This window comes from Microcaecilia unicolor, chromosome 5, assembly GCF_901765095.1.
Source record: "Microcaecilia unicolor chromosome 5, aMicUni1.1, whole genome shotgun sequence".
Lineage (NCBI taxonomy): Eukaryota > Metazoa > Chordata > Amphibia > Gymnophiona > Siphonopidae > Microcaecilia > Microcaecilia unicolor.
In genome coordinates, this window is record NC_044035.1 from 129,923,921 (window position 1) to 129,937,190 (window position 13,270).

The 13,270-nt window shown below is 48.1% G+C and overlaps 1 protein-coding gene across 3 annotated transcripts in view; it reads left to right on the plus strand.

Moving 5' to 3' along the window:
- The window catches only part of NRG3 (neuregulin 3), a 1,503,806-nt gene that overhangs the window by 1,449,391 nt on the left and 41,145 nt on the right, over positions 1–13,270 (plus strand). The gene's annotated exons all lie outside the window — the stretch shown is intronic.

Here is a 13,270-nt window from a genome sequence, read left to right on the forward strand (position 1 = left end):
ACAGGGATAAATATTGGATCATATAAGGGGAGACACTGGACTCCCTGCTGCTCTGGGCCCTTGGGCACAGTCAGTCTGCCCCTGGGTACAACATTGGAAAGCATGATGGAAAGCACTTAAACTATATTATCCCAAGTGGCCTTCCTCAGGTAATTGGTAACAAACTTATCCATGGCCACTGGTTCCCTACATACCCTGTCCTTAGCTAAGCCTCTCATGGATCCTGGATGCCTTTTTCTCTGTCAATACATGGTATTTAAATTTGGTTGGACTATTACTAATGAACCTACTCTACCTGCCTTGATTTCTGCTTGTCATCCTCTTCTGTCTCCATTTGATGTCATGTGCTCCCTTCCCTCTTCAAATCCTGTCTCATTCTGAGTACCAAGGGGTTCAACCTAAAGGAAAAGTGAGTGGAAGGTGCACAATCCTGGTCTCTGGTGCTCTCTTCAAGTGGACCTGGCCATGACATAGACATGAAGAAGCCTTTATATAAAATTACTCACATACAGTGGGGGAAATAAGTATTTGATCCCTTGCTGATTTTGTAAGTTTGCCCACTGACAAAGACATGAGCAGCCCATAATTGAAGGGTAGGTTATTGGTAACAGTGAGAGATAGCACATCACAAATTAAATCCGGAAAATCACATTGTGGAAAGTATATGAATTTATTTGCATTCTGCAGAGGGAAATAAGTATTTAATCCCTCTGGCAAACAAGACCTAATACTTGGTGGCAAAACCCTTGTTGGCAAGCACAGCGGTCAGACGTCTTCTGTAGTTGATGATGAGGTTTGCACACATGTCAGGAGGAATTTTGGTCCACTCCTCTTTGCAGATCATCTCTAAATCATTAAGAGTTCTGGGCTGTCGCTTGGCAACTCGCAGCTTCAGCTCCCTCCATAAGTTTTCAATGGGATTAAGGTCTGGTGACTGGCTAGGCCACTCCATGACCCTAATGTGCTTCTTCCTGAGCCACTCCTTTGTTGCCTTGGCTGTATGTTTTGGGTCATTGTCGTGCTGGAAGACCCAGCCACGACCCATTTTTAAGGCCCTGGCGGAGGGAAGGAGGTTGTCACTCAGAATTGTACGGTACATGGCCCCATCCATTCTCCCATTGATGTGGTGAAGTAGTCCTGTGCCCTTAGCAGAGAAACACCCCCAAAACATAACATTTCCACCTCCATGCTTGACAGTGGGGACGGTGTTCTTTGGGTCATAGGCAGCATTTCTCTTCCTCCAAACACGGCGAGTTGAGTTCATGCCAAAGAGCTCAATTTTTGTCTCATCTGACCACAGCACCTTCTCCCAATCACTCTCGGCATCATCCAGGTGTTCACTGGCAAACTTCAGACGGGCCGTCACATGTGCCTTCCGGAGCAGGGGGACCTTGCGGGCACTGCAGGATTGCAATCCGTTATGTCGTAATGTGTTACCAATGGTTTTCGTGGTGACAGTGGTCCCAGCTGCCTTGAGATCATTGACAAATTCCCCCCTTGTAGTTGTAGGCTGATTTCTAACCTTCCTCATGATCAAGGATACCCCACGAGGTGAGATTTTGCGTGGAGCCCCAGATCTTTGTCGATTGACAGTCATTTTGTACTTCTTCCATTTTCTTACTATGGCACCAACAGTTGTCTCCTTCTCGCCCAGCGTCTTACTGATGGTTTTGTAGCCCATTCCAGCCTTGTGCAGGTGTATGATCTTGTCCCTGACATCCTTAGACAGCTCCTTGCTCTTGGCCATTTTGTAGAGGTTAGAGTCTGACTGATTCACTGAGTCTGTGGACAGGTGTCTTTCATACAGGTGACCATTGCCGACAGCTGTCTGTCATGCAGGTAACGAGTTGATTTGGAGCATCTACCTGGTCTGTAGGGGCCAGATCTCTTACTGATTGGTGGGGGATCAAATACTTATTTCCCTCTGCAGAATGCAAATAAATTCATATACTTTGCACAATGTGATTTTCCGGATTTAATTTGTGATGTGCTATCTCTCACTGTTACCAATAACCTACCCTTCAATTATGGGCTGCTCATGTCTTTGTCAGTGGGCAAACTTACAAAATCAGCAAGGGATCAAATACTTATTTCCCCCACTGTATATTTCATAGCTTTGGAATAGGTGTAAAGTTGTGCAAAGGTATTTGTGTATTGTGAGGGCTCATTATACAAGTTTATTGTACATAGCCATAACATAAATCACTCCCTAGAAACACATTATTCAAAGGAAATAACCCTTTTCTGAATAAAAAAAATCTCTCAAATTAGTACATCTTTACTTATATGGTGATAAAATGAAGGAATGATTCTTACATAAGAACATAAGAATAGCCATATTGGATCAGACTAATGGACCATCTAGTCTAGTATTCTACTTCCAACAGTGGCCAATTCAGGTCACAAGTACATGACAGAATCACAAATAGTAGCAAGATTTATGCTGCTGATCCCAGAGACAAGCAGTAGCTCTCCCCATATCTATCTCAATAGCAGGTTATGGACTTTTTTTAAACTGAGATATACTAACTGCTGATACCATCTCCTCTGACAATGAGTACCAGAGCTTAACTATTCAGTGAGTGAAAAAATATTTCCTCCTGTTCATTTTAAAACAGTACCATGTAATTTTCTTGAGTGTCCCCTAGTCTTTATACTTTGTGAAAGAGTACAAAATTGATTTATATTTACCTGTTCTACACCACTAAGTATTTTATAGACCTCTATCATATCCTCCCTCAGCTATCTCTTTTCCAAGCTGAAAAGTCCTAACCTCATAAGCCTTTCCTCATATGAGAGCAGTTCCATCCTCTTAATCAATTTGGTTCTTTAAACCTTTTCTAATTCTGCTATATTTTGAAGGTATGACCTACCAGAATTGCACACAATACTCATGGTGTGGTCGCACCATGGAGGCACTATAATATTCTTTATTAGCACACCGACAGCCACTAGCACAACTTTGTAAACAGGGGAGTAAGTCTCTTCCTGTCCAACTGCTAATGAGCACGCTGAATCTCTCACATCTAGCCTCTAGAAGGAAAAGTTCTAGACCTAGTCCTTATCTGGTGCAGGAGATAATGGTGCTGGGGCTGCTTGATACCAGTGATCATAATATGATCGGATTTGATATTAGCTTTCAAGTAAGTATATAAAGGAAATCAAATATGTTAGCATTTAACTTTAAAAAAGGAAAATATGATAAAATGAGAAGAATGGTGAAACAAAACGTAGAGGAATGGCTGCAAGAGTCAAAAATTTACATCAGGCATGGATGCTGTTCAAAAGCACTGTCGTGGAAGCCCAGGCCAAATATATCCTGCGTATTAAAAAAGGAGGACAGAAGACCAAACGACAGCCGGCATGGTTAAAAAGTGAGGTGAAGGAAGCTATTACTACTACAAGTCATTTCTATAGCGCTACCAGTCATATGCAGCGCTTCACAATTGAACATGAAGAAAAGACAGTCCCTGCTCAAAAGAGCTTACAATCTAAATCAGGACAGACAGACAGGACAAATAAGGGATAAGGGAAGGACAGACAGATAGGACATATAGGGAAAAGGGACTATTGAAGAGAGGAAGACAAGAAAGGTTACGAGCAGATGACAGGTTAGGAATTGAAAGCAGCATCAAACAGGTAGGCCTTTAGCCCGGATTTGAAGGCGGCCAGGGATGGAGCTTGATGTAATGGCTAAGGAAGTTTATTCCAGGCATAAGGTGCGGCGCGATAAAAGAAACGGAGTCTGGAGTTAGCGATGGAGGAGAAGGGTGCAATTAGGAGAGATTTGCCTAGTGAATGGAGTTCCTGGGAAGGAGTGTAGGGAAAGATGAGGGTGGAGAGGTAGTGAGGGGCAACAGAGTGAATGCACTTATAGGTTAATAAGAGGAGCTTGAATTGTATACGGAAATGGATAGGGAGCCAGTGAAGTGACTTCAGAAGAGGGCTGATATAGGCATAGTGACTTTGGCAAAAAATTAATTGTGCAGCAGAATTTTGAACAGATTGAAGAGGAGAGAGATGGCTGAGTGGAGGACCTGTAAGAAGCAAGTTGCAGTAGTCCAAGTGAGAGGTGATGAGAGTGTGGATGAGGGTTTTGGTAGCGTGCTCAGAAAGGAGACAGCGAATTTTGGCGATATTATAGAGGAAGAAACGACAGGTTTTAGCAATCTGTTGAATATGTGCAGAGAAGGAGAGGGAGGAGACGAAGATGACTCCAAGGTTACGTTCAGAAGAGACAGGAAGAATGAGCATGTTGTCGACAGAAATAGAGAATAGGGGAAGGGGAGAGGTTGGTTTAGGTGGGAAGATAAGGAGCTCAGTTATTAAAGCTAAAAGAAAATCCTTCAGAAAATGGAAGAAGGAACTGACTGAAAATAATAAGAAACAGCAAAAGGAATGTCAAGTCAAATGCAAAGTGCTGATAAGGAAGGCAAAGGGGGACTTCAAAAAAAATATTGGGTTGGAGGCAAAAACACATAGTAAATTTGTTTTTAAGTATTCTAAAAGCAGGAAGCTGGCAAAAAAAATCAGTTGGACCGCTAGATGACCGAGGAGTAGAAGGGGTTATCAGGGAAGACAAAGCCAGAGCAGAGAGATTAAATGAATTCTTTGCTTCGGTCTTTACCGAGGAAGATTTGGGTGGGATATCAGTGCCAGAAATGGTATTTGAAGCTGACGAGTTGGAGAAACTGAATGAATTCTCTATAAACCTGGAGAATGTAATGGGGCAGTTCTACAAATTGAAGAGTAGCAAATCTCCTGGACTGGATGATATTCATCCCAGAGTACTGATAGAACTGAAGAATGAACTTGCGTAGCTACTGTTAGTAATATGTAATTTATCCTTAAAATCGAGCATGGTACCAGAAGATTGGAGGGTGGCCAATGTAACACCGATTTTTAAAAAAGATTCCAGAGGAGATCTGGGAAATTATAGACCGGTGAGTCTGACGTCGGTGTTGGGCAAAATGGTAGAGACTATTATAAAGAACAAAATTAAAGACCATATTCAAAAGCATGGATTAATGAGACAAAGCCAACATGGATTTAGTGAAGGGAAATCTTGCCTCACCAATATTTTACATTTCATTGAAGGGGTAAACAAAGATGTGGATAAAGGTGAGCCAGTTGATATTGTGCATCTGGATTTTCAGAATGCTTTTGACAAAGTACCTCTTGAAAGACTCAAGAGGAAATTATTTGGAGAGTCATGGGATAGGAGGTGCTGTCCTATTGTGGATTAAAAACTGGTTAAAAGATAGAAAATAGAGAGTAGGGTTAAATGGTCAGTATTCTCAATGGAGAAGAGTAGTTAGTTGGGTTCTCCAGGGCTCTGTGCTAGGACCGCTGATATTTAACATACTTATAAATGACCTAGAGATGGGAATAACTAATGAGGTAATTAAATTTGCTGACTACACAAAGTTATTCAAAGTCGTTAAATTGTGGGAGGATTGTGAAAAATTTCAAGAGGACCTTACAAGACTGTGAAACTGGGCGTCTAAATGGCAGATGATGTTTAATGTGAGTAAGTGCAAAGTGATGCATGTGGGAAAGAGGAACCCAAATTATAGCTACATCATGCAAGGTTCCACATTAGGAGTCACCAACCAAGGAATGGATCTAGGTGTCATCATTGATGATACGTTGAAACCTTCTGCTCAGTGTGCTGTTGCAGCTAAGAAAGCAAATAGAATGTTAGGTAATACTAGGAAAGGAATGGGAAACAAAAATGAGGATGCTATAATTACTTTGTATCTCTCCATGGTGTGACTGAACCTCGAATACTGTATGCAATTCTGGTCACCGCATCTCAAAACAATGTAATGAAATTAGAAAAGGTACAGAGTAGGGCTATGAAAATGATTAACGGGATGGGATGACTTCCCTATGAGGAAGGCTAAAGCACTAGGACTCTTCAGCTTGGAGAAAAGATGGCTGAGGGGCGATATGATAGAGGCCTATAAAATAATGAGTGGAGTAGAACTGGTAGGTATGAATCGTTTGTTTACTCTTTCCAAAAATACCAGGACTAGGGGGCATTCAATGAAGCTACAAAGTAGTAAATTTAAAACAAATTGGAGAAAATATTTCTTCACTCAATGTGTGATTAAACTCTGGAATTCATTGCCAGAAAATGTGGTAAAAGCAGTTAGCTTAGTGGGGCTTAAAAAAAGTTTGGCTAGCTTCCTAAAAGAAAAGTCAATAAGCCATTATTAAGATGGACTTGGGGAAAATCTACTGCTTCTTTCTAGGATAAGTAACATAAAATGTATTGTACTGTTTTGGGATCTTGCCAGGTACTTGTAACTTGGATTGGCTACTGTTGGAAACAGGATGCTGGGCTCAATGGACCTTTGGTCTGTCCCAGTATGGCAACACTTAAGTACTTATGTACTTTAGAACTATGGGGACATGTAGGGGGTGGGGAAATATGAGTCTTCCACCTTGTGGAGAATGGGAGGAGTGGGGGGAACTTAAGCCAAGGGGGCTGGTAAGCTGGGAGGACCCTGCTTTACTGGCCTGGAATCATCAGGCTACAACTTTGCAGTCTCATGATCCCGAGCTGCTAGAATAATGCTGCTTGTGAGGTAACTAGCAAGCAGTTATATTCTTTTATCATGGTGTAACACCATGAGATATTCAACAGGTTACATCTACCTGAATTTCTTGCTGCTGTTTTCTAAATGTCGTGTTAATGTTTGTGCCCTCATTTCTGTATGTAGTAGGGAGATGCCAGCTAGCCAATAGGAGAGAGGTGTTCCTGAGGTCCATTCAGATTTTGGCCTCTTGCTGCACTCTGTACATTCTGACCCTGGCAGGAAAGGCTCAAGCTAGTCTATAGAAAGCTCCAGAATAGGAAAGCTCTGAAATTTATAGTTTAGAAAGGACTGGAAGTTAGAAGTCTGGGAGGGCCTTACCATGCTAGGAGAGAAGGTTCTGGTGGTAGAGGAGCCATTCCCTCTGAGTATTTAAGCCCACTCCCTGCTGTCCCACTTTGTCTTATGTTCATCTCCCACTTCTGACCTTGCAACTACAGGAGATCCCTTCACTTCTCCGAGGACAAGCAGGCTGCTTGTTCTCACTGATGGGTGACGTCCACGGCAGCCCCTCCAATCGGAATCTTCACTAGCAAAAGCCTTTGCTAGCCCTCGCACGCCGATGCGCACCGCGCATACGCAGCCGTCTTCCCGCCCGAAACTGGCTCGTGCCGGCCAGTCTTCTTTTGTCCACGCTCGGTACGGTCGTGTTATGCCGTTCGCGCCCTTTAAGTCGACCTCGCGCGTCTCTTTTGACTTTCGCGTTTAAAAAAGAAAAAGAAGGATTTTGGAAGAGGACCTTTTCGGTCTTTTTCCCTTTCCGCTATTTCCAGTTTTTGCCCCGGTAAGTTTTCTTTCATCTTCGGGGTAGGCCCTTTTCAGGCCTCGGGTCGAATTTTTTCTCCCCCTCTTTTTGGTGCCTGCCGCAATTACGAGTTTTGATTTCGCAGGCGCGATTTTTCCGCCCATGTCATCGAAGTCTCCCAGCGGCTTCAAGAAGTGCACCCAGTGCGCCCGGGTAATCTCGCTCACTGACAGGCACGCGTCGTGTCTTCAGTGTCTGGGGGCTGGGCACCGCCCGCAGGCCTGTAGTCTGTGCGCCCTTTTACAAAAGCGGACTCAGGTAGCGAGATTGGCCCAGTGGAACATTTTGTTCTCGGGCTCTTCGTCGGCATCGGCACCGGGAGTATCGAGTGCATCGACGTCGACAGCGTCTAGACCTCCGTCCTCGGCCGCGACTGCATCGAGTGCATCGAGGCATCGACCCTCTGCATCGGGGCTGAGTCATCGGAAGGCTGCGTCGGCGTTGGTGGTACCGGGACCTCCACTTCTGCTGATGTCGTCGGACGGTGGTGCTTTGACTGGAGTGCAGGTGAGGGCTGTCCATTCCCCTGCTGGTGGCGGTGAGCCTTCTTCGGCCTCGGCCCCGAGGAAGCGACGGCTGGATTCTACGTCCTCCTCGTCGGTGCCGGGAAGCTCCGGTGACATGCTTCGTCCCAAGAAGTCGAAGAAGCATCGACACCGGTCCCCTTCCCGTATCGACACCGAGAGCTCTGGGTCGCCGAGGGAGTCGGCACCCAGTAGGCATCGGCACCGAGAGGACCGCTCACCCTCTGTTCAAGAGGTGTCGATGCGCTCCACTATGGACAGCCCGGAACAGCCTCCACGCCCAGAACAGACTCTGACATCGACACCTGCATCGGCTTCCACGTCTTTCTCCACAGCCGCTCTGCACGAGAGTCTCCGGGCCATTCTCCCAGAGATTCTTGGAGAGCTGTTGCGCTCTTCCCCTCCGGTACCGGGGGTGCTTGCGCCACCGGTACCGTCGAGTGAGGCGCCGGCTGGCCCCTTGCCCGGGGTGAGGTCTCCGACGTCGGCGGAGGGAGCTTCGCCGGTGCGGGCGAGGGAGTCTACCTCTCGACGCTCCCACCGTGGCCGTGGTTCCACGGAGTCGAGCCGGGCACGGCTTCAGACACAGGTCCGTGAACTTGTGTCTGATACCGAAGGTGAGGCCTTGTGGGAAGAGGAGGAGGACATCAGATATTTCTCTGACGAGGAGTCTGAGGGTCTTCCTTCTGATCCCACTCCCTCCCCTGAAAGGCAGCTTTCTCCTCCCGAGAGTCTGTCTTTTGCGGCCTTTGTCCGGGAGATGTCTACGGCCATCCCCTTCCCGGTGGTTGTGGAGGACGAGCCCAGGGCTGAAATGTTTGAGCTCCTGGACTATCCTTCTCCACCTAAGGAAGCGTCCACAGTACCCATGCATCATGTCCTCAAAAAGACATTGCTGGCGAACTGGACCAAGCCACTAAGTAATCCCCACATTCCCAAGAAGATCTAGTCCCAGTACCGGATCCATGGGGACCCAGAGCTGATGCGCACTCAGTTGCCTCACGACTCTGGAGTTGTGGATTTGGCCCTAAAGAAGGCTAAGAGTTCTAGGGAGCATGCTTCGGCGCCCCCGGGCAAGGACTCTAGAACCTTAGACTCCTTTGGGAGGAAGGCCTACCATTCTTCAATGCTCGTGGCCAAAATTCAGTCCTACCAGCTCTACACGAGCATCCACATGCGGAACAATGAGCGGCAGTTGGCAGGCTTGGTGGACAAGCTCCCCCCTGAGCAAGCCAAGCCATTTCAGGAGGTGGTCAGGCAGCTGAAGGCGTGCAGAAAATTCCTGGCCAGAGGGGTGTATGACACCTTTGATGTTGCGTCCAGGGCCGCTGCTCAAGGTGTGGTGATGCGCAGACTCTCATGGCTGCATGCCTCCGACCTGGAGAATAGGATCCAACAGCGGATTGCGGACTCGCCTTGCCGTGCGGATAACATTTTTGGAGAGAAAGTCGAACAGGTGGTAGAGCAGCTCCACCAGCGGGATACCGCTTTCGACAAGTTCTCCCGCCGGCAGCCTTCAGCTTCTACCTCTACAGGTAGACGATTTTTGGGTTGAAGGAAGACTGTTCCCTACTCTTCTGGTAAGCGTAGGTACAATCCTCCTTCTCGACAGCCTGCGGCCCAGGCTAAGCCCCCGCGCGCTCGCTCTCGTCAGCAGCTTGCGCCTCAGCAAGGCCCCTCGGCTCCCCAGCAAAAGCAAGGGACAAGGTTTTGACTGGCTCCAGCACAGCATAGCTGACATCCAAGTGTCAGTGCCGGGCGACCTGCCAGTCGGAGGGAGGTTGAAAGTTTTTCACCTAAGGTGGCCTCTCATAACCTTCGATCAGTGGGTTCTTCAAATAGTCCGGCAAGGATACACCCTCAATTTGGCCTCAAAACCTCCAAATTGTCCACTGGGCGCTCAGTCTTACAGCTTCCAACACAAGCAGGTACTTGCAGAGGAACTCTCCGCCCTTCTCAGCGCCAATGCGGTCGAGCCCGTGCCATCCGGGCATGAAGGGCTGGGATTCTATTCCAGGTACTTCCTTGTGGAAAAGAAAACGGGGGGGATGCGTCCCATTCTAGACCTAAGGGCCCTGAACAAATATCTGGTCAAAGAAAAGTTCAGGATGCTTTCCCTGGGCACCCTTCTCCCCATGATTCAGGAAAATGATTGGCCATGCTCTCTGGACTTGAAGGACGCCTACACGCACATCCCGATGCTGCCAGCTCACAGACAGTATCTGCGATTTCAGCTGGGCACACGTCACTTCCAGTACTGTGTGCTACCCTTTGGGCTCGCCTCTGCGCCCAGAGTGTTCACGAAGTGCTTGGCTGTAGTAGCAGCGGCTCTTTGCAGGCTGGGGGTGCACGTGTTCCCATATCTCGACGATTGGCTGGTGAAGAACACATCCGAGGCAGGAGCTCTACAGTCCATGCAGATGACTATTCGCCTCCTGGAGCTACTGGGGTTTGTGATAAATTATCCAAAGTCCCATCTTCTCCCAGTGCAGAGACTCGAATTTATAGGAGCTCTGCTGGATTCTCGGACGGCTCGTGCCTATCTCCCAGAGGCGAGAGCCAACAACTTGTTGTCCCTCGTCTCGCGGGTGCGAGCGTCCCAGCAGATCACAGCTCGGCAGATGTTGAGATTGCTGGGCCACATGGCCTCCACAGTTCATGTGACTCCCATGGCCCGCCTTCACATGAGATCTGCTCAATGGACCCTAGCTTCCCAGTGGTTTCAGGCTGCTGGGGATCTAGAAGACGTGATCCACCTGTCCACGAGTTTTCTCAAATCCCTGTATTGGTGGACGATTTGGTCCAATTTGACTCTGGGATGTCCTTTCCAAATTCCTCAGCCACAAAAAGTGCTGACGACGGATGCGTCTCTCCTGGGGTGGGGAGCTCATGTCGATGGGCTTCACACCCAAGGAAGCTGGTCCCTCCAGGAACGCGATCTGCAGATCAATCTCCTGGAGTTACGAGTGGTCTGGAACGCTCTGAAGGCTTTCAGAGATCGGCTGTCCCTCCAAATTATCCAAATTCAGACAGACAACCAGGTTGCCATGTATTACATCAACAAGCAGGGGGCACCGGATCTCGCCCCCTGTGTCAGGAAGCCGTCAGCATGTGGCTCTGGGCTCGCCGTCACGGCATGGTGCTCCAAGCCACATATCTGGCAGGCGTAAACAACAGTCTGGCCGACAGGTTGAGCAGGATTATGCAACCTCACGAGTGGTCGCTCAATTCCTGTGAGTGCGACAGATCTTCCAGGTGTGGGGCACCCCCTTGGTAGATCTCTTCGCATCTCGAGCCAACCACAAAGTCCCTCAGTTCTGTTCCAGGCTTCAGGCCCACAGCAGACTGGCATCGGATGCCTTCCTCCTGGACTGGGGGGAGGGTCTGCTGTATGCTTATCCTCCCATACCTCTGGTCGGGAAGACTTTGTTGAAACTCAAGCAAGACCGAGGCACCATGATTCTGATTGCTCCTTTTTGGCCGCGTCAGATCTGGTTCCCTCTTCTTTTGGAGTTGTCCTCCGAAGAACCGTGGAGATTGGAGTGTTTTCCGACCCTCATCACACAGGACGAAGGGGCGCTTCTGCATCCCAACCTCCGGTCTCTGGCTCTCACGGCCTGGATGTTGAGAGCGTAGACTTTGCCTCTTTGGGTCTGTCAGAGAGTGTCTCCCGCATCTTGCTTGCTTCCAGGAAAGATTCCACTAAGAGGAGTTACTTCTTTCTATGGAGGAGGTTTGCCGTCTGGTGTGACAGCAAGGCCCTAGATCCTCGCTCTTGTCCTACACAGACCCTGCTTGAATACCTTCTGCACTTGTCTGAGTCTGGTCTCAAGACCAACTCTGTAAGGGTTCACCTTAGTGCAATCAGTGCATACCATTACCATGTGGAAGGTAAGCCGATCTCAGGACAGCCTTTAGTTGTTCGCTTCATGAGAGGTTTGCTTTTGTCAAAGCCCCCTGTCAAGCCTCCTACAGTGTCATGGGATCTCAATGTCATTCTCACCCAGCTGATGAAACCTCCTTTTGAGCCACTGAACTCCTGCCATCTGAAGTACTTGACCTGGAAGGTCATTTTCTTGGTGGCAGTTACTTCAGCTCGAAGAGTCAGTGAGCTTCAGGCCCTGGTAGCCCAGGCCCCTTACACCAAATTTCATCATAACAGAGTAGTCCTCCGCACTCACCCTAAGTTCTTGCCAAAGGTTGTGTCGGAGTTCCATCTGAACCAGTCAATTGTCTTGCCAACATTCTTTCCCCGTCCTCATTCCTGCCCTGCTGAACGTCAGCTGCACACATTGGACTGCAAGAGAGCATTGGCCTTCTATCTGGAGCGGACACAGCCCAACAGACAGTCCGCCCAATTGTTTGTTTCTTTTGATCCCAACAGGAGGGGAGTGGCTGTGGGGAAACGCACCATATCCAATTGGCTAGCAGATTGCATTTCCTTCACTTACGTCCAGGCTGGGCTGGCTCTTGAGGGTCATGTCACGGCTCATAATGTTAGAGCCATGGCAGCGTCGGTAGCCCACTTGAAGTCAGCCACTATTGAAGAGATTTGCAAAGCTGCGACGTGGTCATCTGTCCACACATTCACATCTCATTACTGCCTGCAGCAGGATACCCGACGCGACAGTCGGTTCGGGCAGTCAGTGCTTCAGAATCTGTTCGGGGTTTAGAATCCAAATCCACCCCCCTAGGCCCATGTTTTTTCTGTTCCAGGCTACACTCTCAGTTAGTTGGATAAATTGTTAGGTCAATCTCAGTTATATCCTCGCCGTTGCGAGGCCCAATTGACCATGTTTGTTGTTTTGAGTGAGCCTGGGGGCTAGGGATACCCCATCAGTGAGAACAAGCAGCCTGCTTGTCCTCGGAGAAAGCGAATGCTACATACCTGTAGAAGGTATTCTCCGAGGACAGCAGGCTGATTGTTCTCACAAACCCGCCCGCCTCCCCTTTTGGAGTTGTGTCTTCCCTTCTCTTTGTCTTGCTACATATGAGACTGGCCGGCACGAGCCAGTTTCGGGCGGGAAGACGGCCACGCATGCGCGGTGCGCATCGGCGTGCGAGGCCTAGCAAAGGCTTTTGCTAGTGAAGATTCCGATTGGAGGGGCTGCCGTGGACGTCACCCATCAGTGAGAACAATCAGCCTGCTGTCCTCGGAGAATACCTTCTACAGGTATGTAGCATTCGCTATATGCCTGAAGCAGCAGCCTAACTGAAAGAATCAACCGGTTCTTAACTTCACTGATTCACCATTAAAGACACTTGCTAGAAGAGCAAGGATTCAGTAAGAATCAGGAACAAGAAACAGAACTAAACAGTTGCTGCTTTAGTTTAGTGGA